The following is a 23,169-nucleotide window of genomic DNA, read 5'->3' as shown; positions in this document are numbered from 1 at the left end:
TATAGGACTTCCTTCAACCCAGGCCTGAGCCATCTCATCTCCTCCCTTCTGTCCCCTGCCCTCTGGTCTTGCTTGCATGCTGCCCCTACTCCAACCCAGCCCTCCCTAACCCTGATGCTTTGTGCTCCAGTCTCCTGGATTGAGCATTTGCCTGAGCCTGTGAACACAATCCTCATGTCCCTTGGCATAGCATGGAGTCTCCTCGTGGTGGGGCTGACCTGGAGTCCCCTTACTTGGGACCCTCAGCGGGCTCACCTAGGTGCCCCTTGTGCTTCCCACTGTCTCCTAGTCCTCACGCAGCTCCTACCTCCCTTCCCCTAGTGCTTTATCCTGGCCCTTGCAGATCTCCTGCTCCTTGGGTCCCTCACCAAAATCGGTTGGGCGGGTCTCTTGCCAGGGGGGCCTGTCTTGGGTCATGGCTATCACCCTACAGTGCACCCACCATGACCCCCTATGGTGCCCTCCCTTTGCCCTCCTCTTGGCTGCCTTCCCTTGTCTGGCCTCCTTTGCCAGGTCCCTGGCCCTGGATTCAAATCTGAGCCAAGGAACCTTATGGGAAACAGAGCTCATGGTCTCCTTGCTCTCTCTGGTCCTCCACCAAAAACCCTGACACCTGAAGGTGGTCCTAGGCCTGGAGCCTTACTGCCCCCTGATAGATCCCCTGCATTTCCTTTCAATTTTTTTTCCAGTGTACTGAGCCCCCTGCCCAACCAGTGGCCCTTGATTCTAAGTTCAAAGGCCTAGCTCCTCTCTTGAGCCTTTGGTGGCCCTTCTTGCTCACTGCTTTTATGGGTATTTTCTGAGGGTCCCTTACTGGGGCTGCTTCCATGCTCTCCTTGACTTTCCTATAATGCAGTATCCTAGTGCAGGCCCTCCTTCAAGGCCCAGCATTCCCTGCTCTCCCCTGGCCTGTGCCCTCATCTAGGTAACTTGCCTGGGCTCCTAGCTAGGGTCCTGGCTCCCAACCCACCCACACCTGTCCTGTGATCCTTCAGGCTGTGCCCTACTTCTGCCCTCCTGTCCTTTCTGTCTCTGCCACATCCACATTCCTGATCCCCTTCCCAAGATGTTCACCCAGGCCAGGCAACTTTATTTGGCCTCTTGGCCCTGGGGGATCCCTTTGGAATATGTTGCCCAACCACTTGCCTGGGCCCTTTGCCTCCCTAAGCACGGGCCCTGCTCCCAACTCCTGACACCCTGCAGTGGACCCAGGCCTTGAGGCCTTCTCCCTCTTTGCCACCAGCTCCACTTTCTCACCTGCCACTGCTCAACCTCCATGTTTCTTTTCATTCAACGAGGCCCAGGTGCTAACATTTGGCTCTCCATTACTAGGCCTGGCCCCTTGCTTCATACACTGGCTAGCCTTCTTGAGGACACTTCCCTGTCCCTTGGTTTCAGGCCCCTGTTGTCTGCCCCTTCCTGTACCTACCCCCTGATCCCCTCATGCTGTGGTATCCTGGCACTTCCTGGACCCTATGCTCCCCCTGCTTCTCCCTAGCCAATATTGCTTGAATGGTTCCTGGCAGCCTGGCCCCATCCCACTTCTGCATACCATGTATCCACTCACATTGCCCTCTTGGGCCCCTCCTTTGATCCAAGTCCCTCTCTGAGGATCTACTCACCTGGGGCAGTGGAGCGGAATTGGCTTGCCTCTGCACCCTGAATGTTCTCTATGGGAAATATAGCCCTGTGACTCGCCTGCTTCTCCTGGTCCTCATTGCCTGGTAGGTATCATGGATTTTCTCCCACCCAGCCCTCAGCAATCCCCTTCCTTCCCTTTGTGCCCTCTGGCCTTGCATGTTGCCCCTACTGCAACTGAGCCCTCACTAACACTGACACTTTGTGCTCCAGTCTCTGGGCCTGGGCACTGTCCTGAGCCCTAGACCATGTTCCTCATGTCCCATGGTAGAGCATGGAGTCACTTCGTGTTGGGGCTGACCTGGGGTCTCCTTAATTGACATCACCAGTGGTCTCCCCTAGGTGCCCCTTGGCTTCTCCTGGGCCTCACAAAGCCATTTATCCCCTTCCCCTCACATTATTTTTCTTGGACTTGCAGGTCTCCAGCTCCTTGGATCTTCCATCACCATTGATTGGGTGGGTCACTTGCATGGGTGCCTGGCTTGGGCCCTGTATCTTGCCCCTATGACCACCCACCCCAACTCTCTTGCAGGCCCTCCTGTTTCCCTCCTTCTGGTCCCCTTCCTTTTCCTAGCCTCCATTGCCAGGAACCTAGCCATAGGTGCTCATTTGATCCAAGGTGTCTTATGAGAAATGATGCCCTGGCGCTCACCTTAGCCCCTTGCTCTCCCTGGGAACCCTGAAACCTGGAGGTGTCCCTGGGCTTGGAGCCGGATTGCCCCCTGCTCAATCCCCTGCCTTCTTTTTCAAATGTAACACACTGTCCTGAGCCCCCTGCACAAGCCATGGCCCTTGGCTCTCTGTTCCCTGGCCAGGCTTCTCACTTGAGTGTCTGGTTGTCTGGCTTGCTTACTGCTTTTCTGGGCATTGTTGAGGGCCCATTGCTGGGGCTGCTTCAGTGCTCCCCTTGGCATTCCTGCATTGCAGTACCCTGGTGCAGCCCTGCCTTCCCAGCCCAGCATTCCCTTTTCTCCCCTGGCTTGGGCCCTCTTCTAGGTCCCTTACTTGGTCTCCTTTCTGGGGCCCTGGCCCCCACCCTACCCACATCCATCCTGTGGTGCTTCACACTGTGCCCTTCCTGAGGCCTCCTGTTGTTTCTGTCTCTGCCATGCCCGCTTTCCTGATCCCCTTCCCAGGATGCTCACCCATGCCAGGCGACTTGATTTGGCCTCTTGGCCCTTGGGGTTCCCTTTGGAAAACGTACAATGCCCCTTGCCCTCCCTCAGCCGGGGCCCTGTTCCCGACTCCTGACACCCTGCAGTGGATGTGGGCCTTCACCTGTTCTCCCCCTGTGCCACCTACTCTACTTTCTCCCCTCCCGCTGCTCCCCTCCATGTTTCTTTTCATTCACCCAGGCCTAGGTGCTAGCACTTGGCTCTCCATGTCTGGGCCCGGCTCTTTGTTTGAGAACCTGAGTCATTCTCCCCCTTCTTGAGGACCCTTTCCCTGTCCCTGGTTTCAGGCCCCTGTTGCCTGCCCGCTCCTGTACCTCCCCTCTGATCTTCTCATGCTGTGGTATGTTGGCACTTCCCAGACCCTCCACTCACCCTGCTTCTCCCTACCTTTTGCTGATTGAATGGGTCTTGCAGGGCCCTCCCCACGTCAGCCCACCAGGTATCCCCTCACTGTACCCTCTTTGGCCCTCCCTCCTTTGGTCCAGGTCCCTCTCTGAGCATCTACCTGGGGCAGAGGAGCGGAATTGATCAATCATCTCTGTGCCCTGAATGGTTCCTATGGGAAACACAGCATTGCCACTTACCTGAGTCCCCCTCACTGCCTGAAACTTGAATCCAGGCTGATAACATGGACTTGCTCCAACCCAGACCTGAGCAATCCCATCCCTTCCCTCCGGCCTTCCATGCTGCCCTTCCGTAACCCAGCCCTCCCTAACCCTGACCCCTTGTGCTGTGGTCCCTGAGCCTGGGTGTTCACCTGAGCCCTTGATCATGTTCCTCATGGCTCTTGGCATAGCAAGAAGTCACTTTGTGTTGAGTCTGACCTGGGGGACCCTTGCTTGGGCCCACCAGTGGGCTCACCTTGGTGCCCCTTGACTTCTCCTGGTCCTCACACAGCCTCTTCCTCCCCTTCCCCTTGCGCCTTTTTCTGGCACTCTCAGGTCTCCTGCTATTGGACCCCTTATCACCATTGATCATGTGGGTCCCTTGCCTGGAAGCTTGGCTTGGGTCCTGGGTCTCGCCCCTATGCGCACACACCCCAACCCCCTTGCCTGCCCTTCCATCGCCCTCCTTCTGGCCCTCTTCCTTTTCCAGGCCTCCTTTGCCAGGATCCTGGCCTTAGGTTCTCATCTGATCCAGGGATCCTTATGGGAAACAATGCCCTGGCCCTTGCCTGGGACCCTTTCTCTCTCTGGGTGCTTGGTTTGGCATCAGGAACCCTGAAACCTGGAGGTGGCCCTGGGTCTGGAGCCTGCTGGAGCCCCTGCCTTCCTTGCCTAATGTAATCAACTGTCCTGAGCCCCCTGCCCAAGCACTGGCCCTTGGCTCTCCTTTCCCTGGCCTGGCTTCTTGCTTGAACCTTTGGTGGCCCTTCTTGCTCACTGCTTTTCTGGGCATTGTCTGAAGTCCCCTCACTGTGGTTACTTCCCTATTCCCCTTGGCATTCCTGTACTGCAGTATCCTAGTTCAGACCTGCCTTTCAGTACCAGCATTCCCTACTCTACCCTGGCCTTGGCCCTCTTCTAGGTCCCTTGCCTGGGCTCCTTGCTGGAGTCCTGGCCCCCACCCCACCCACACCCATCCTCCAGCCCTTCAGGCTGTGCCCTCCTTCGGCCCTCCTATCCTTTCTGCTCTCTGCCATGTACACTTTTCTGAACCCCTTCCAAGGATACTTACCTGGGACAGAGGATATAACCTTTGGGAAAATGTAGCCTTGCCCCTTGCCGGGGCACTTTGCTTCTTTCAGGCCGGGCCCTGTTCCTGTACCCTGACACACTGCCTTGGATCTTGGACTTGAGTCCTCTTTCCCTGTGTCAGCTGCTCCCATTTCTCCCCTTCCTATCCATGTTTCTTTTCATTCACCCAGGCCTAGGTGCTAGCATTTCACACTCCGTTACTGGGCCCTACTCCTTGCTTGATTCCCTGGCCCCCAGAGGATTTGACCTTTGAAAAAATGTATCCCTCCTTCTTGTCTTGGCACATTCACCTAATTCAACCCGGGCCCTACTCCTGATGGCTGACACCCTGCAATGGATATGGGCCTTGAGCCCTCCTCCCCCTGTGCCAGCTGCTCCCCTTTCTCCCCTCCTGCCCCTCCCTATCCATTTTTTTTTTCATTCACCCAGGCCCAGGTGCTAGCACTTGGCTCTCCATTACTGGGCCCAGCTTCTTGCTTCAGCCCCTGGCTGCCCTTCAGGAAGACCTGGTCCTTATCCCTTGGTTTTAGGCCCCTTTTGCCAGCCCTCTTCTGTGACTCCCCTCTGTTCCCCTCATGTTGTGGCATCCTGGCACTGTACACACCCTCAGCTACCCCTATTCACCCTAGCCTAGTCTCCTCAAATGGGAACTACAGCCCACCGACTCCCCCCAACCTCTGCACTCCAGGTATCCCCTCAGAGTACCATCTTGCCCCTCATTTGTCCAACTCCATCTCTGAAGATTTACTCACCTGGGGCAGAGGAGCAGAATTGGCTGTTCTCTGAATTCTGTATTCTTTTTTTTTTTTTTTTTTTTTTTTTTTAAGAGAGAGAAAGAGAGGAGAGAGAGAGAGGGAGAAAGATAAAGAGAGAGACAGAGAGAGAGGGAACATTTTTAATATATATATTTTTTCAGTTTTCAGTGGACATAACATCTTTATTTTTTATTTTATGCGGTGCTGAGGATCAAGCCCAGTACCTGTGCATGCCAGGCGAGCGTGTTACCGCTTGAGCCACATCCCCAGCTCCACCCTGTATTCTTCTTATTGGAAACACAGCCCGGCCAGTCACCTAAGTCCCCTTCACCGTCTGTATCTTGAGGCCTAGTAGTTATCATGGGACTTGCTCCAACCCAGCCCTGAGTGATCTCCTCCATTCCTTCCCTTGCCCTTTCATCTTGCATGCTACCCCCATATCAGAACCTAGCCTTCCCTAACCCTGACACTTTTTGCTCCAGTCTCCAGGCCTGGGTGCTCGCCTGAACCCCTAACCATGTTCCTCTGGTCCCATGGCATAGCATGGAGTCTCTTCATGTTATGACTGACCTGGGGGCCCTTTAGTTGGGCGCCCCAGAAGGCTCCCCTAGGTGCCACTTGTGCTCCGCACTGTCTCCAGGTCATCACACAGCCCCTACCTCCCTTCATCTCACGCTCTTTCCTGGTGCTTGCAAGTATCCTGCTCCTTGGGTCCCTCATCCCAATCATTTGGGTGGGTCCCTTGCTTGGGGGCCTGTCTTGGATCATGGCTCTTGCCGTACAGTGCAACCACCATGATCCCCACCAGGCGCTTTCATGCCCCTCCTCCTGGTCCCCTTCCCTTGTCTCACCACTTTTACCAAGCCCCTGACCCTGGATCCAAATATGAGCCAGGGCATCTTGTGGGAAACAGAGCTGTGTCCTTCGCCTGGGCCCATTTTTCTCCCTGGGTGCTTGGTCTGGCACCAGGAACCATGAAACCTGGAGGTGACCCAGAGCCTAGAGCCTGACTGCCCCCTGCTGGATCCCTCAAAAATCCTGTCCAGTGTCCTGAGCCCCCTGCCCAAGTCCTGGCCCTTGGCTCGCGTTTCCTTGGCCTGGATGCTTGCTTGAGCATCTGGTGGCCCTTCTTGCTCATTGTTTTTTTCTGAGCATTGTGTGGGGGCCCCTCGCTAGGGATACTTCTCTGCTCCCCTTGGCTTTCCTGTACCTCAGTACCCTAGTGCAGCCCCACCTTCCTGGCCCAGCGTTCCCTGCTCTCCCCTGGCCTGGCCATCCTCTAGGTCCCTTACCTAGGTTCCTTGCTGGGGTCCTGGCCCCCACCCCACCCACACCTGTCATGCGGCTCTTCAGTCTGTGCCCTCCTTCGGCCCTCCTGTCATATCTGTCTCTGACATGCCCGCTTTCCTGATCCCCTTCCCAGGATGCTCGCCAGGGCCAGGCGACTTGTCCTAGCCTCTTAGCCCTGGGGGCTCTCTATGGAAAAACATAGCTCTGCCCCTTGTTTGGGCCCGTTGGCCTCCCCCAGCCAGGGCCCTGCTCCTGATCCCTGACAACCTGCAGTGGACCCGGGCTTTGAGCCCTTCTACCCTGTGCCACCCACTCCACTTTCTCCCCTTTCACTATTCCCCATCCGTGTTTATTTTCATTCTCCCAGGCCCAGGTGTTAGCACTTGGCTCTCCATTACTGGGCCTGGCTCCTTGCTTGAGACCCTTGTAACCATTCTTTAGGACCCTTTCACTGTCCCTTGGTTTCAGACCCCTGGTGCTATCCCCCTCCTGTGCCTACTCTCTGATACCCTCATTTTGTGGTATGTGAGCACTGCCCGGACCCTCCACACCCCCTGCTTCTTCCTAGCCTATGCTGCTCGAATGGATCCTGGTACCTGAACCCCCCGCACTACTGTACACCAGGTATCCCTTCACTGTACCCTCTTTGGCCCCTCCTTTGGTCCAGGTCCATCTCTGAGGTTCTACTCACCTGGAGCAGAGGAGCGGAATAGGTTTGCCTCTGCACCCTGAATTCTCCCTACAGGAAACACAGCCCTGCCACTCACATGAGCCCCCTTCACTGCCTGAAACTTGTGGCCTGGCAGTGAACATGGACTTGCTCAAACCTAGTCCTGAGCAATCCACTTCCTTCTCTCCCCTGCCCTCTGGCCTTGCATGCTGCCCCTACTTCAACCCAGCCTTCCCTAACCCAGGACCTTGGCACTCCTTCCCCTGTCTTGTGCACTCCCTTGAGGCCCTGATGCTTTTGTCATGTCTCTTCAAATAGCTTGGAGTCTCTTCCTGTTTGGTCTGAACTGAGGACCCCTTAATATGGCTCACCAGAGGGCTTCCATAGGTGCCCCTTGAGCTTCCCTCTGTCTCATGGTCCTTGTGCAGCTCATCCTTCCCATCATCTCGCAAATTCCCCTGATGTTCATGCATCTTCTGCTCCTTGGGACCCTCATCCTAGGTTGGTCGGGTGGGTACCTTGTCTCCTCACCTGGCTACTGTCCTGGCTCTCCTCCCAATGCACATCTACCACATCCCACAGCTGTGCCCTCCCATAGCCATCCTTCTGGCCTCCTTTCATTGCCAGGTCTCCATTTCCAGGTCCATCTCCATGGATTCTCATCTGGGCCAGGGCGCCTTATGAAAAACAGAGGCCTGCCCTTCACCTGGGCCACTTACTCTCTCTGGATGCTTGGTCCTCCACCAGGAACCCTAACACCTGGTAGTGACCCTGGGCCTGGAACCTGACTGCCCCCTGCTGGATCCCCTGCCTTCCTTCCCAAGTCTTGTCCACTGTCCTAAGCCCCTTGCCCAAGCCCTGGTCCTTGGCAGTCCATTTTCTTGCCTCACTCCTCACTTGAGCCTCTGGTGGCCCTTCTTTTTCCTTTATTTTCTGGACTTTGCCTGAGGGCCCCCCACTGGAGCAGCTTCTCTCCTTCCCTTGGTTTCCCTGTACTCCTAGTGCAGCCATGACTTACTGGCCTTGCCCTTCCCTGCTCTCCCCTAGCCTGGGCCCTCCTCTAGGTCCCTAGTCTTAGCTACTTCCTGTGGTCCTGGTCCCCACCCCACGGAGACCCATCCTGCATCACTTGAGACTGTGCCCTGCTTTGGCCCTCTTGTTGTTTGGTCTCTCCCAGGCCCACATTCCTGATCTCCTTCCCAGGATGCCCATCAGACCAGGTACTTGACCAGGCCTCATGGCCCTGTGGTTTCCCTTTGGGAAAATATAGCCCTGCACCTTGTCTGGGCGCTTTGGCTTCCCTCAGGCCATGTTCTGCTACCCAATCCTAACACCCTGCAGTGGACCTGGGACTTTTAGCCTTCCTAACACTGTTCCACCAGCTCAGATTTCTCTCCTCCCTCCCCTGCTCATTCATACCAATTTTCAGTCACCCAGGCCCAGGTACTAGCACTTGGCTCTCCATTACTGGGCACAGCTCCTTGCTTGAGCCCCTAAAAGCCCTTCTTGAGGACCCTTTCTCTTCTGTTAGTTTCAGGCCTCTTTTTATATACTCCATCCTGTGCCTGCCCTCTGTTCCACTGGTGCTATGGTATCTTGGCAATTCCAGGACCCTTCGCTTTCCCTGCTTCTCCCTAGCCTGGGCTATTCGAATGGGTCCAGGCTGCCAACCAACCACCCCCGCAACCTCCATATGCCAGGTATCCCCTCACAGTGCCCTGTTTTGACTCTCCTTTGGTCCAGGTCCCTCTCTGAGGATCTACTTACCTGGGCAAAGGAGCCATATTGGCTGGCCTCTGTGCCCTTAAGACTCCCTAAGGGAAATACAGCCCTGCCTCTTGTCTGAGTCCCCTGTGTTTCCTGAACCTTGAGGCCTGGCAGTTAACATGTGACTTGCTTCAACCCATCCCTGAGAGATCTACTGCCTTCCCTCCCCTACCCTCTGGCCTTGCATGCTGTCCCTATACCAACCTAGCCCTCCCTAACCCTGATATTTTGTGCTTCAATTCCCAGGCCTGGTGCTCACATGAGCCCTGGACAGTGTTCCTCATGTCACTTGGCATAGCATGTAATCTCTTCCTGTTGGGTCTGACCAGGGAGCCTCTTGCTAGGGACTGCCACCATGCTCCAGTAGGTGCCTGTTGTGCTTTTTTCTGTTTCCTTGTCCTTGTGCAGGCCTTCCTCCCCTTCCCCTTGCACTTTCCCCTGGTTCTTGCAGGTCTCCTGCTCTTTGAGTCACTCACCCATGGTAGATCAGGTGGGTCCTTTGCCTGGGCACCTGGCTTGGGTCCAGGATCTTGCCCCACATGCACTCATTGAGACCCCCTGACATGCCTTCCCATTGCCCTCCTACTGGCAGCCTTCACTTGAGAGTCCTCCTTTGCCAGGTCCCTGTCCCTGGATTCTCATGTAGGCCAGAGTGCCTCATGGGAAATAGCGTCCTTCCCCTTGCCTATTCCCCTTGCTCTCTCTAGGCCTTTGGTCCTGCACCTAAACCCTGACAACTGGCAGTCGCCCTGGGCCAGGAGCCTGCCTTCCCCCTGCTGGATCCCCTGCCATCCCTCCAAAGTCTTGTCCACTTTCCTGAGCCCCCTGCACAAGCCCTGGCCCTTGAATCTCCATCCACTGGCCTGCCTCCTCGCTTGAGCCTCTGGAGGCCCTTCTTGCTTCATGCTTCACTGGATTTGGACTGCGGACCTCACTGGTACAAGTACCCTACTCCCCTTGGCTTCCCTGAACCTCAGAACCCTACTGTCACCTGCCTGTCCACCCTTGCACTTCCCTGCCCTTTCCTGGCCTGGGCCCTCCTGTTGGTCCCTAGCCTGGGCTCCTTTCTAGAGTCCTGGCCCGCACCCAATCAACATCCTTCCTCTGGCCTTTCACACTGTACCCACCTTCATCCCTCCTGTTGTCCCTGTCTCTGCTGGGCCCCTTTTCAAGATCCCTTTCCCAGGATGCTGACCAGATCTAGGGGACTAGAACTGGGCGTTTGGCCCTGTGGGCTCCCTTTGGTAAAATAAAGCTGTGCCCCTTTCCTGGAACTTTGCACTCTCTGCCCAGGTCCTGCTCCTCGAACCTGACACCCAGCAGTGAACCTGGGGCTTGAGCCCTCCTTCCTTGCAACCCCCACAACTGTTGCTCCCTTTTCTCCCCTCTCCAGCCCTGTTTGTTTCCATAGTACTCAGGACTGGGTCCCGGCACTTGGCTTCCCAATCTTAGGTCTGGCTCCTTGTTGGAGGTCCTAATCGCCCTTCTTGAGGACCCTGTCCCTGTTCCTAGATTTCAGGCCCCTTGTTTGGCCCCATCCTGTTCCTCCCATCTGTTCCCCTGGTACTGTGGTACTTCATCTTTGCCAGTACCTTGCCCTCCCCCTGCTTCTCCCTAGCGTTGTCTCCTCCAATGTTTGCTAGCTCCCCAGCAACAACCCCCAATTCTGGACCATAGGTATCCCTCATATTGCACTCCTTTGGTTCTGACAGAGGAGTGAAATTTGCTGGCCTCTGGGCCCTGAAGGATCCCTATGGGCAACACAGTCCTGCCTCTCGCCTGGGCCCCCTTTGCCATCCAAACTTGACAACTGGCACTGGACTTGGGCCTAGTGATATCCTTACCCTGGGTGATTCCCTCCCTTCCCTCTCCTGCCCTCTAGCCTTGGAAGCTGCCCCTAAGCCAACCCAGCTCTTCCTCACCCTGAACTTTCGCAATACAGTCCCCTGGCCTGGCTTCCAGCCTGACCTCCTTACTGCATTACATGGGTTGGGTTGCATTTTGTGGTATCTCTTCCTGTTGTGTCTGACCTGGGTGCCCCTTGATTAAGCCCCCAACCTCTCTCTCCTCTGTTCCCTCTTTGTAGCCCTCTCTCTCCTCATCCTAGTGCTGATACTATCTCTCCTTCCCCTAGTGCTCTTTATTGGAGCAGGTTCCTCCTGCTCATTGGGTCCCTAATACCTTTTTGTGTGGTCGGTCCCTTACCTGGGCTCCTTGATTGGGTCCTGACTCTTGCCCCTCTCTGCACCCACCACGACCCTCCACTGTGCCCTCACATGGCACTCCTCCTGGCCCCTGTCCCTTACCAGGCCCTTTGGCCTGGTCCATGGCCCTTGATCTTTATCTGGGTCAGCACGCCTTAGGAGAAACAGAACCCTGACCCTAGGCTGGACTACTTGCTCTTCCTAGGCCCTTGGGGCAGCACCAGGAAACCTGTCACCTGGCAGTGGCATTGGGCCTTGAGCATGCTTCCACCCTGTTGGATCCCCTTTCTTCCCTCCCCAGCCCTGCCCACTATTCTGAGACCCCTGCCCCAGTGGTTGCCTTTGGCTCTCCATCCCTGGACTGGCTCCTCTCTTGAGCCTCTGGGTGTCCTTCTTGCTCTGTGCTTCCCTGGGTTTCAACTGTGGGCCTCGCTAGGACCACTTTCCTGCTCCCCTTGTGTTCCATACATCTCAGAACCCTAGTGCAGCCCCTGCCTGCTGGACCCAGCCCTTATCTGCTCTCCCCTAGCCTAGGCCCTCCTCTAGATTTCTAGCCTGGGCTCCTTTCTGTGGTCCTGACCTGCAACCCACAAACTACCCTTCTTCCAGCACTACATGCTGTCCCCTCCTTTGGCCCTCCTGTTGTCCTTGTCCCTACTGGGCTCTTTTTCCAGAACACTTTCCCAGGATGCTTTGGCCTGGTCCATGGCCCTTGATCTTCATCTGGGTCAGCACCGAGTCCCCACTCTCACAGCCAAAGAATGGACCTGGGATACTTGCCCTTGCAATCTTCCTTTGAGAAAAAGCAACAGTGCCCCTTGCCTGGGGGCTTTGTCCTCCTTCATCCTGGGCCCTGCTCCTCAATCCTGACACCCTGCAGTTAATCTGGGCCATGAGCCCTTCCCTCCCTGCACCACCCATTCCCCTAACTCCCCTTTTTCCCATATACCACCACAGCCAGATTAGAGGGGATTCACACCTCCAATCCCCTCTACCCTGGCTAACTTGGTATACAAGCTCCCTGACACACCCAGGTGGGAGGGGTCTCCTTCCTGGAGGGGCGAGTTCCCTCTATCCTGGCTAGAGCTGTATATGAGTCCCCCAACCAGAGACCTAGTTGGGAGGGGTCTTCCGCCTGGAGGGGCAATTTCCCTCTACCCTGGCTGCTGTGGTATAAGAGCTCTCCCACTCACCCCGGAGAGAAGGTTCTCCTGCCTGGAGGGTCAAGTTTCTCTACCCTGGATAAGGTGGTAACAAGCTCCCCACAAAACCCAGGTGGGAAGGGTTTCCTGTCTGGAGGGGTGAGTCCCCACTACCCTGGCTGCAGTGGTATAAGAGCTCCCCCACCCAGGTGGAAGAGGTCTCCAGCCTGGAGGGGTGAGTTCCCTCTATCCTGGCTGCGGGGGTATTCTAGCCCCCTCCAACACCCAGGTGGGAGGCATCTCCAGCTTGGAGGGGCAAGTCCCTGTATCCTGGTGGCAACTGTATTAGAGCTCCCTTTTTCACCCAGGTTGAATGGATGTCCTGCCTCAGTGGCATATACACTATACTCTGGCTTCAACAGTATAGGCGCTCCCCCCTGACACTCTGGTGGTAAGGGTCTCCCGCCTGGAGTGGGGGGTCTAATCTACCCTGGCTAAAGTGATATACAAGCTCCCCACAACACCCAGGTGGGAGGGGTTTCCTTTCTGGAGGAAACCCTGGCTGTAGTGGTATAAGTGTTGACTTGTCGCTCCCCCAGACACTCAGTTAGGTGGGGTGGAGTGGCGAATCCCCTTTTCCCTGCCTCTGGTATAGGAGCTCCCCTCACAACCAGGGATTAGGAGTCTCTTTCCTAGTGGGGCAAGTCCCCTCTTTCCTGGCTGCAGCTCTATACCAGATCCCGCCCCCTAGCAAGATGGGAGGGATTTCCTGCCTGGAAGAGCTAGTACCCTCCACCATGGCTAATGCAGTATACAAGTTCCCCTGACACCCAGGAGGCAGGGGTCTCCAGCCTGGAGGGGCTAGTTCACTCTTTCTTGGCTTCAGCAGTGTAAGAGCTCCCCCAGACACCCAGGTGGCAGGGGGTCTCCCGCCTGGAGGGGCAAGTCCACTCTACCCTGGCTACTGTGGTATACAAGCGCCCCCCCCCCCATACTCAGGTGGGAGGGGTCTCTTGCCTGGAGGGGCGAGTCCACTTTAACCTATCTACAGTGGTATATGAGCTCCCATGACACACAGTTGGGAGGGGTGTCCGGCTTAGAGGGGTGAGTCCCCTCTATCCTGGATTTAGGGATATATGAGCTACCCCAAGACCCCCAAGTTAGAGAGGTCTCTCTCATAGAGGGACTAGTCCATTTAACCCTGGCTTGGGTGGGATACAATCCCCCCAACCCTACTCCTAAGTAGGAGAGGTCTCTTGCTTAGAGGGCTAAATCCACTCTACCCTGGCTGTGGCGGTCAAGGAGCTCCCCTGACACTCCAGTTCGAGGAGTATCCAGGCTGGAGTGGAGAGTCCCCTCTACCCTGATTGCTGCTGTGTACATGCTCTCCCACACACCCAGGTGGGAAGGGGCTTTCGCCTGGAGTGGCAAGTCAACTCTACCCTGGCTAAGGCGGTATGCAAGCCCCCCGCCCTACACTCAGGTGAGAAGGGTCTCCCGCTGAAGTCGTGAGTCCCCTCTACCCGGGCTGGTGTTCTATAAGATCTCCAGGAACATCCAGGTTGGAGGGCTCTCCTGCCTAAAGAGGCAAACCCCTCTACACTGGCTGTGGCAGTATAGGAGCTCCCCACAATACTAAGGTGGGAGGGTTTTCCCTCCTGTACGGGCGAGTTACCTATACTCGGTGGCAGAGTTATTCGAGCTCTCCCCAACACTCAGGTGGGATGAGTCACCAGTGGGGAGGGGTGAATCCCCTCTACCTTGGCTGCGGAGGTATAGGAGCTATGCCGGACACCCAGGTGGGAGGGGTTTTCCACTTGTAGTGGCGAGTCCCCATTCTCCTGGCTGTAGTGGTATATGAGCTCCCCCTGACACCCAGGTGGGAGGGGTCGCCCACATGGAGAAAAGTGTCCCCTCTACTTTGGCTGGTGCCTTATAAGAGTTCCCAGGACAATCAGGTGAGATGGGTCTCCTGCGTCCAGGGTTGAGTCCCCTCTACACTGGCTACAGCAGGATATGAACTTAGGTAAAAGTTTTCTCCCACCTTGAGGAGTCAGTCCCAGCAACCCGGCTATAGTTTTAGATTATCCCCAACATAGAAACTCCCAAGTAGGAGGGGTCTCCTGCCTGTAAGGGTGAGTCCCCTATACCCTGGCAAAGGCATAATATAAGCTCGCCCTGACAAAAATGTGAGAGGGGTCTCTCTCCTGGAGGAGTAAGTCCCCTCTACCCTGGCTTCAGAGGTACAAAATTTCCCCCTGACAACCTGGTGGGAAGGATCTCCCACCTGGAGGGGCGAGTCCCCTCTATCAAGACTGCAGCGGTAATCGAGCTCCCCTGACACCCAGGTGAGAGGGGTTTTCGCCTGGTGCGGGAAGTCTGCTCTTCCCTTGCTGCAGTGGTATAGGAGCTCCCCCTGGCACACAGGTGGAAAGGGTCTCCAGCCTGGAGGGGTGAGTCTCCTCTACTCTGGTTACAGTGGTAATTGAGCTCCCCGTCACCCAGGTGAGAAGGGTATCCTGCCTGGAGGGGCAAGTCCCCTCTACCTTTGTTGCAGCAGAATACATGCTCCCCCAGACACCAATATGAGAGGGGTCCCCAGACTAAAGGGATGAGTCTCTTCTAACCTGGCTAAGGTAGTATACATGCTCCCAAAGACACTCAGGTGGGAGGGGGTCTCCTGCATTGAGAGGTGAGTCCCTACTACCATAGCTGCAGCGGTATATGAGCACCCACACACCCAAATGCGAGAGGTCTCCTGCCTGGAGCGGCGAGTCCCCTCTACCCTAGCTATGGGGGTGTAGGAGCCTCCTTGGACACTGAGGTGGGAGGGGTTTCCCGCCCAGAGAGTTGAGTCCCCTCTACCCTGCCTGCTGCACTATATGAGCTCCCCCTGACACCTGGTTGTAGAGGTCTCCTGCCTGGTGGGGCAAGTACCCTCTAACCTAGTTTTGGTGGAATTAGAGCTCACCCCGACAACCAGGTGGGAGGCGTTAGCTGCCTGGAGGGGCAATTCCCCTCTACCCTGGCTAAGGTTCAATATAAGATACCCACAACACCCCGGTGGGAAGGGGTCCTGCCTGGATGGGCATCTTCACTACCCTGGCTGTAGTGGTATAGGTGCTCCACCCACACCCAGGTTAGAGGGGTCTCTTGACTAAAGAGGCGAGTCCCCTCTACCCTGGCTGCAGCAGTATTCTAGTTTCCCCTGACACCCAGGTGGGAGGGGTCTCCAGCCTGGAAGGATGAGGCCCCTCTAATTTGGCTGGTGCCTTATAGGGGCTACCTGGAAACCCAGGTGGGAGGAGTCTTCTGCCTGCAGAGGCAAACCCCTCTACCCAGGCTGTGACAGTATAGGAGCTTTCCCAGACACCCTGGTGGGAGGGGTCTCCCGCCTATAGGGGCGAGTTTCCTCTACCCTTGCTGGAGAGGTATTCAAGCTCCTTTTGTCAACCAGGTGGAAGGGATCTCCCGACTGGAGAGGGGCAAGTCCCCTCTCACCTGTCTGCACCAGTATATGAGCTCCACCAACAACCAAGTGGGTGTTAGGATTCCCCTATCAACTGGCTGCTGTGGTATACAAGCTCCCTCAGACACCCAGGTAAGAAGGGTCTCCCACATGGTTGGGCAAGTCCCTTCTACCCTGGCTAAGGCGGTATACAAGCTCCCCTGGAAACCCAGGTTGGAGGGGTCTCCCGCCCGGAAGGGCAAGCCCCTCTACTTTGTCTGGTGCCCTATCAAAGTTCCCTCAACACCCAGGTGGGAGGGGTCCCCGCCTGCATGGGTGAAACCCTCTGCCCTGACTGTGGTGGTATATGAGCTCCTTGGCAACACTCTGGTGGGAGGGATCTCCCTGGCTGCAGCGGTATTTGAGGTGCCGCAGACAACCAGGTGGGAGGGGAATCCCGCCTGGAGGAACAAGTTTCCTGTATCCTGGCTTCAGCAGTATACAAGCTCTCCCATACACCCGGGTGGGAAGTGTCTCCCGCATGGATGGGCAACTCCTCTCTACCCTGGCTAAGGCTATATACAACTTCCCCCTGACACACAGGTGGGAGGTGTCTCCCACCTGGAGGGGTGTATCCCCTCTACTTTGTCTGGTGTCCTATAAGAGCTCCCAGGACACCCAGGTGGGAGGTGTCTCCCACCTACAGGGCAAACTCCTCTACCCTAGCTGTGGCAGTATAGGAGTTCCCCCAAAAACCCTGGTGAAAGGGTACTCCCACCAGTAGGGGTGAGTCCCCTCTACCCTGGCTGCAGCAGTATTCGAGATCCCCACACAACCAGGTGGGAAGAGTCTCCAACCGGATGGGCAAGTTCCATCTACACTGGCTATGGAGTTATACAAGCTCCCACAACACTCAGGTAAGAGAGGTGTCCCCCCCTTGTGTGGCGAGTCCCTGCTACCCTAGCTGTGGCAGTATATGAGTCCCACCGCCCAACACGCAGCTGGGAGGGGTCTCCTGCCTGGAAGTGCAAGTCCCCTCTACCCTGGCTGCAGAGGTACAGAAGCTCCCCCAAAACCCAGGTGAGAGGGGTCTCACAACTGGAGGGGCGAGTTTCATCTACCCTGGCTGCTGGGGTATATGTGCTCCACCTGACACCTAGGTGGGAGGGTACTTCCACCTGGGGGAGGGGGTGATCCCATTCTACCCTGGATGCAGTGGTGTACCAGCTCCACCTGACACCCAGGTGGGAGGGTCTCCTGCCTAAAGGCTGACTCCCCTCTACCCTGGCTGAGGGGGTGTACCAGCTCTCCCAGGCACCAAGGTGGGAGGGGTCTCCTGCTTGGAGGGGCGAGTCCCCTCTACTCAGGCTGCTGTGTTATATAAGCTCCCCCACCCACCCAGATTGGAGGGTTCTCCCGCATGAAGGGCAAGTCCCCTCGATGCTGGCTGCACTTATATACTAGCTTTCCCTGACACCCAGGTTGACTGGGTCTCGCTTGGTGTGGGGAGTCACCTCTACCCTGGCTGAAGTGGTATAGGAGCTCCCCCCTACACCCAGGTGGGAGAGGTCTCATGCCTGGAGGGGCAAGTCTTCCCTACCCTGGCTAATGCGCTATACAAGCACCCCCCTACACACAGGTGGGAGTGGTCTTCAGCATGGACAGGCGAGTCCCCTCTACCCTGGCCAAGGTGTTATACAAGCTCTCCAAAAAACCCAGATGGGAGGAGTCTCCTGCCTGGAGCAGTAAGTCTCCAGTAACCTGGCTGCAGATGTATATGTGCTCCACCTCCCACACCCATATGGGAGATGTCCCTCGACTGGAGTTGCTAGTCCCCTCTATCTTGACTGCAGGTGTATAAGATCCGCCTCTGACACCCAGGTGGGAGGAGTCTCTTGCCTGGTATGTAGAGTCCCCTTTACACTGCTTGCAGTTGTATAGGAGCTCCCTTGGAAACCCAGGTAGAAGGGGTCTCACGCCCGGAGGGTCAAGTCCCCTCTACCCTGGCTGCAGCAGCATAAGAGCTCCCCCTGAAACCCTGGTGGGAGGGGTCTCCTGCCTGGAGGGGCAAGTTTCTTTTACCCTGTCTGTGGCGGTGTAGGAGATCCTGCTGACACACAGGTGGGAATGATCTCCTAACTGGAGCAGTAAGTCCCCTCTACCCTGGATGCGGAGGTATACTAGCTCCCTCAGACATCCAGGTGGGAGGGGTCGCCCGCATGAAGGGGTGAGTCCCCTCTATCCTGTCTGTAGTGGTATATGAGTTCCCCCTGACACCTTGGTGGGAGGGGTCCTTTGCCAAGAGGTGCAAGTACATTCTACAGTGGCTTTGGCGGTATATGAGCTCCCTCAGACACCCAGGTGGAGGGGTCTCCCGCCTGAAAGGGCTAGTCCCCTCTACTCTGGCTGTAGTGGTATAGGATATCCCCCCTTACACCCATGTGGGAGGGGTCTCACTCCTGGAGGGGAAAGTCTTCTCCATGCTGGCTAAGACATGATACAAGTGCCCCCCCCACCCATACACACAGGTGGGAGTAGTCTTCTACATGGACAGGCAAGTCCCCGCTACCTTGGCTAAGGTGGTATACAAGCTCCTTGTGACACCCAGGTGGGATAGTTCTCCTGCCTCAAGGGGCCAGTCCCCACTACCCTGGCTGCAGAGGTATATGAGCTCCTCCCCCACTCAAGTGAGAGGGTCTCCCGCCTGAAGGGGCAAGTCCCCTCAAACTTGGCTGCAGGGGTATAAAAGCCCCCTCCTTCTTCCAGGAGGGAGGGCTCTCCCGCCTGAAGGGGTGAGTGGCTGCTACCACGCTGCAGCTGTATATGAACACCCCCTTGACAGACACCTATGTGGGAGGGGTCTTTGGCCTGGAGGGGTCAGAACCCGCTACCCTGGGTGAGGCAGTATAGGAGTTACCCTCATTTCCATGTGGAAGGTGTCTCCAGCCTGGAGGAGTGTATCACCTCTACCCTGGCTGCTGGGGTATGTGAGCTGCACCTGACACCCAGGTTGGAAGGTTCTTTCACCCAGAGGGTCCAGTCACCTCTAACCTGGCTGCGGAGGTATACATTTCCCCCAGACACCCAGGTGGGAGTGGTCTTCCAGGTAAAAAGGCGACTCCCCTTTGTACTGGCTGCTGTGGTACAGGAGCTCCCCTGACACTGAGGTGGGTTGAGTCTCCCGCTTGGAGGGGAGAGTCCCTTATACCCTTCCTGCAATGGTATAGGAGCTCACCAGGACATCCAGGTGGAAGGGTTCTCCCGCCTGAAGGAGAGAGTCCACTCTACCCTGGCTTCGGTGGTGTATGAACTCCCATAGACACCCAAATGTGACAGGTGTCCCGACTGGAGGAAAGAGTTCCCTCTATCCTGGCTGTGGCAGCATATGAGCTCCCCAAAACCCAGGTGGGAGGGGTCATCCAACTGGAGGGGCAATTCCCCTCTTCCCTGTCTGCCGCATATATGAGCTCTCCCTGACACCCAGGTGGGAAGGATCACTGGCCTAGAGGGATGAGTCCCCTCTATCCTGGCTGCTGCTGTATAGGAGCTCCCCTGACACCCAGATGGGAGGGGTCACCCACCTAGAGGGGCTAGTCCCCACTACCCTGGCTGCAGCAGTATAGCAGCTCCTTTCCCCAACCCAGATGGGAGGGGTCTCCCACCTGAAGGGGCGAGTACACTCTACCCTGGCTGCAGTGGTATACTAGATTTCCTTGACAATAAGGTGGGAGGGTTCTTCTGCTAGAGAGCCAAGTCCCCTCTACCCTGGATGGGGCAGTATACAACGTCCCCCTGACACCCTGGTGGGAGGGGTTCTCGCCTGATGCAGCAAGTACCCTCTACCCTGGCTGCAGTGGTATATGAGCTCCACTTGATACCTAAGTGGGAGGGGTCACTCATCTGGAGGGGTAAGTGGCCTCTACCCTGGCTAAGGTGGTATATAAGCTCCCTGAGATATCCAGGTGAAAGGGGTTTCCCGCCTGGAGGAGCGGGTCCCCTCAAACCTGGCTGCTGCAATATAGGAGCTCTGCTGACACTCAGGTAAGAGGAGTCTCCCACCTGGAGGATAGAGTCCCCTGGACACTTCCTGTGGAGGTATAGGAGCTCCCACTGACACCTAGTTGGGAGGGGTCTCATGCCTCCAGGGGAAAGTCCCCTCCACCCTGGCTCTGGAGATATAGGAGCTCCCCCTCACACCCAGGGGGAAGGGGTCTCTTGCTATGAGGGACAAGTCCCCTCTACAATGGTTTTGGCGAGATAAGAGCTCCCCTTGACAACCAGGTAAAAGGGGTCTCCTGCCTGGAGGGGCTAGTCCTCTATACCCTAGCTCCTGCAGTACAGGAGCTCTCCTGATCCTCAGTGAGGAGGAGTCTCCCGCCTGGAGTGTAGAGTCCCGTGGACCCTGTCAGCTCCCACTGACACCCAGGTTTTAGGTGTCTACCGACTGGAGGGGCGAGTCCCCTGCACCCTGGCTTTGGAAACATAGGAGCTCCCCCCCATCCAAGAAGGAGGGGTCTGTTGCCTTGAGGGGAAAGTCCCATCTACAATGGTTGCAGCAGGATAAGAGCTCCCCCTGACAACAATATGAAAGGGGTCTCATTCCTGGAGAGGCGAGTCTCTGCTACCCTGGCCGCAGCTATATAGCTGCCCTGATCCAACACCCAGGAGGGAGGGGTCTCACGCTTGGAGGGGCAAGTCCCCTTTACCCTGGCTAAGGCAGAATTCAAGCTTGCCCTGGAATCAAGATGGGAGGGGTTTCTCGCCTGGAGGGGCGAGATGGTTCTCCCCTTGTTGCTGCAATATAGGAGCTGCCAGAGACAGCCATGTGGAAGGGGTCTCCTGCCTAGAGGTGTGAGTCCCTACTACCCTGGCTACAGTGGTGTAGGAGCTCCCACTACTCCCAGGTGGGAAGGGTTCTTTGGCAAGGAGTGGCGATTCCCCTCTCCCCTGCCTTCGGTGTTATACAAGATCTCCCCCAACAAACCCACGTGTGAGGGGTCTCCAATATGGAGGGGTGAGTCCTCTCTACTCTAGCTGCTACATTATATGAACTCCCCTTGACACTCTGGTGGGAAGGGTCTCCCACCTGGAGGGGCAAGAACCCTCTATCCTGACTAAGGTGTTATACAAGCTCCTTGTGACACCCAGTTGAAAGGGGTTTCTTGCTGGAGGAGTGAGTCGCCAGTACCCTGGATACAGTGGTATATGAGCTCCGCCACCCACACCCAGGTGTTCAGGTTCTTCCGCCTGGAGGGTCAAGTTTCTCCTAACCTTCTTGTGGCAGTACAGGAGCTCCCCTGGACACCCAGGTGGAAGGGGTCTGTACCCTGGAGGGGCATGTCCCCTCTACCATGGCTATGATGGTATAAGATCACCCCCTGACACCCAGGTGGGAGGTGTATCCAGCCTGGATGGGCAAATCCCCTCTACCCTGGTTGTGGCAGTATAAGAGCTCCCCTTGACACCAGGTAGGAACAGTCTCCCTCCTAGAGCAGCGAATCACCTCTACCCTAGCTGTGGAGGTATACAAGCTTCCTCAGACACACAGATGTGAGGGGTCTCCCGCCTCGAGTGGTGAGTTCCCTCCACCCTGGCTTTCATGGTATACAAGCTCACCCTAGCAGCCAGGTGGGATGGTTCTCCCACCTGGAGGGGTGAGTCTTCTCTAATTTGGCTGGTGCCATATAAGAGCTCCCAGGATACCCATGTGGGAGGCATCTCCTGACTGGAGGGGTGAGTCCTCTCTACCCTGCCTGCAATGGTATATGAGCTCCCTTCAACACCCAGTTGGGAGGGATGTTCACCTGGAGAGGCAAGTCCCCTCCAACCTGGCTGTGGTGGTATACAAGATCCCCCAGGCACCTAGATGGGAGGGGTCTCCCGCCTGGTGGCACGAGTACCCTCTACCCTGGTTAGAGTGGTGCAATAGCTCCTATGATACACAGTTGGGAGGCGTCTCCTGCCTGGAGGGCCAAGTCCCCTCTACCCTGCCTGCGGAGGTATAGGAGTTCCCCCAAACACCCAGGAGGGAGGGGTCTCCCGTCTGGAGGAGAGATTCCTCTCCACCCTGCATGTGGAGGTATATGTATTCTGGCAGACATCCAGGTGAAAGGGATCTCCCTCCTGGAGGGACGAGTCCCTGTTACCTTGGCTGCAGCTGCATAGGAGCCCCCTGTAGAAACCATGGTGGGAGTGGTATCTCGCCTGGAGGGGTGAGTCCCTGAAGCCCTGCCTGTGGCACTATAGGAGGTCTCCTAACTCCCAGGTAGGAGGTTTCTTCACCTGGAGGGGCGACAGACATCCAGGTGGGTGGGGTCTCCCACCTGGTGACGCGAGTAAACTCTACCATGGTTGGAGCTGTATACTAGCTCCTCCAACAACCGGTTGGGAAGTGTGTCTTGCCTGGAGGGTAGAGTCCACTCTAACCTGCCTGCTGAGGTATAGGAGTTCCCACAGACACTCAGGAGGGAGGGGTATCCCGCCTGAAGGAGCGAGTCCCCTCCACCCTGCATGTGGAGGTATACGCATTCCCAAAGACATCCACGTAAAAGGGGTCTCCACCGCCTCTAGGGGCAAGTCACTGTTACCCTGGCTGCAGCTTTATAGGAGCCCCCCCCCTACAAAACCAAGTGGGAGGAGTCTCTTGCCTAGAGGGGCAACTCCACTCTACATGGACAGAGGTAGAATTCAAGCTAGCCTGGATACCAAGGCAGAGGGTTCTTTCTGAGCCAGTCTGGTATACCCATGCTGCAGAGGTATAAGAGCTCCACAGACAACCATGTCACTTTTCATTCACCCAGGCCCAGGTGCTAGCACTTAGCTCTCCATTACTGGGCCCAGCTCCTTGCTTGAGCCCCTGGCCACCCTTCTTAAGGACTCTGTCCATGTCCTTTGGTTTCAGGCCCCTTTTACTGGCCCCCTCCTCTGATTCCCTTCTGTTACCCTTTTGCTGAGGTATCCTGGCACTGCCCTAACTCTATGCGCCCCCCCCCCCCCGCTTCTTTCTAACCTGGGCTGCTCAGATGGGTCCTGGCTGCCCACTGACCCCACCCCAAGCTCTGCAACACAGGTATTACCTCATAGTGCCCACTTTCGCCCCTCCTTTGGTCCAGGTCCCTCTTCGAGGATCTACCCACCTAGGACAGAGGAGCAAAATTGGCTGGCCTCTGCATCCTGAATGCTCTCAGTGGGAAACAGCCCTGCCACTCGCATCTGTCCCCTTCACCACCTGAAATTTGATGCCTGGCAGTAAACATGTAACTTGCTCCAAACCAGCCCTGAGAAATCCTCTCCCTTCTCTCCAGTGCCCTCTCACCTTGCATGCTGCCCCAACCCCAATTCAGACTTCCCTAACCTAGTTCTGTTGCGCTCCAGTCCCAGGGC

The sequence above is a fragment of the Marmota flaviventris genome, chromosome 13, assembly GCF_047511675.1.
Source record: "Marmota flaviventris isolate mMarFla1 chromosome 13, mMarFla1.hap1, whole genome shotgun sequence".
Classification (NCBI taxonomy): Eukaryota; Metazoa; Chordata; class Mammalia; order Rodentia; family Sciuridae; genus Marmota; species Marmota flaviventris.
Note: the sequence above shows the minus strand (reverse complement) of the source record.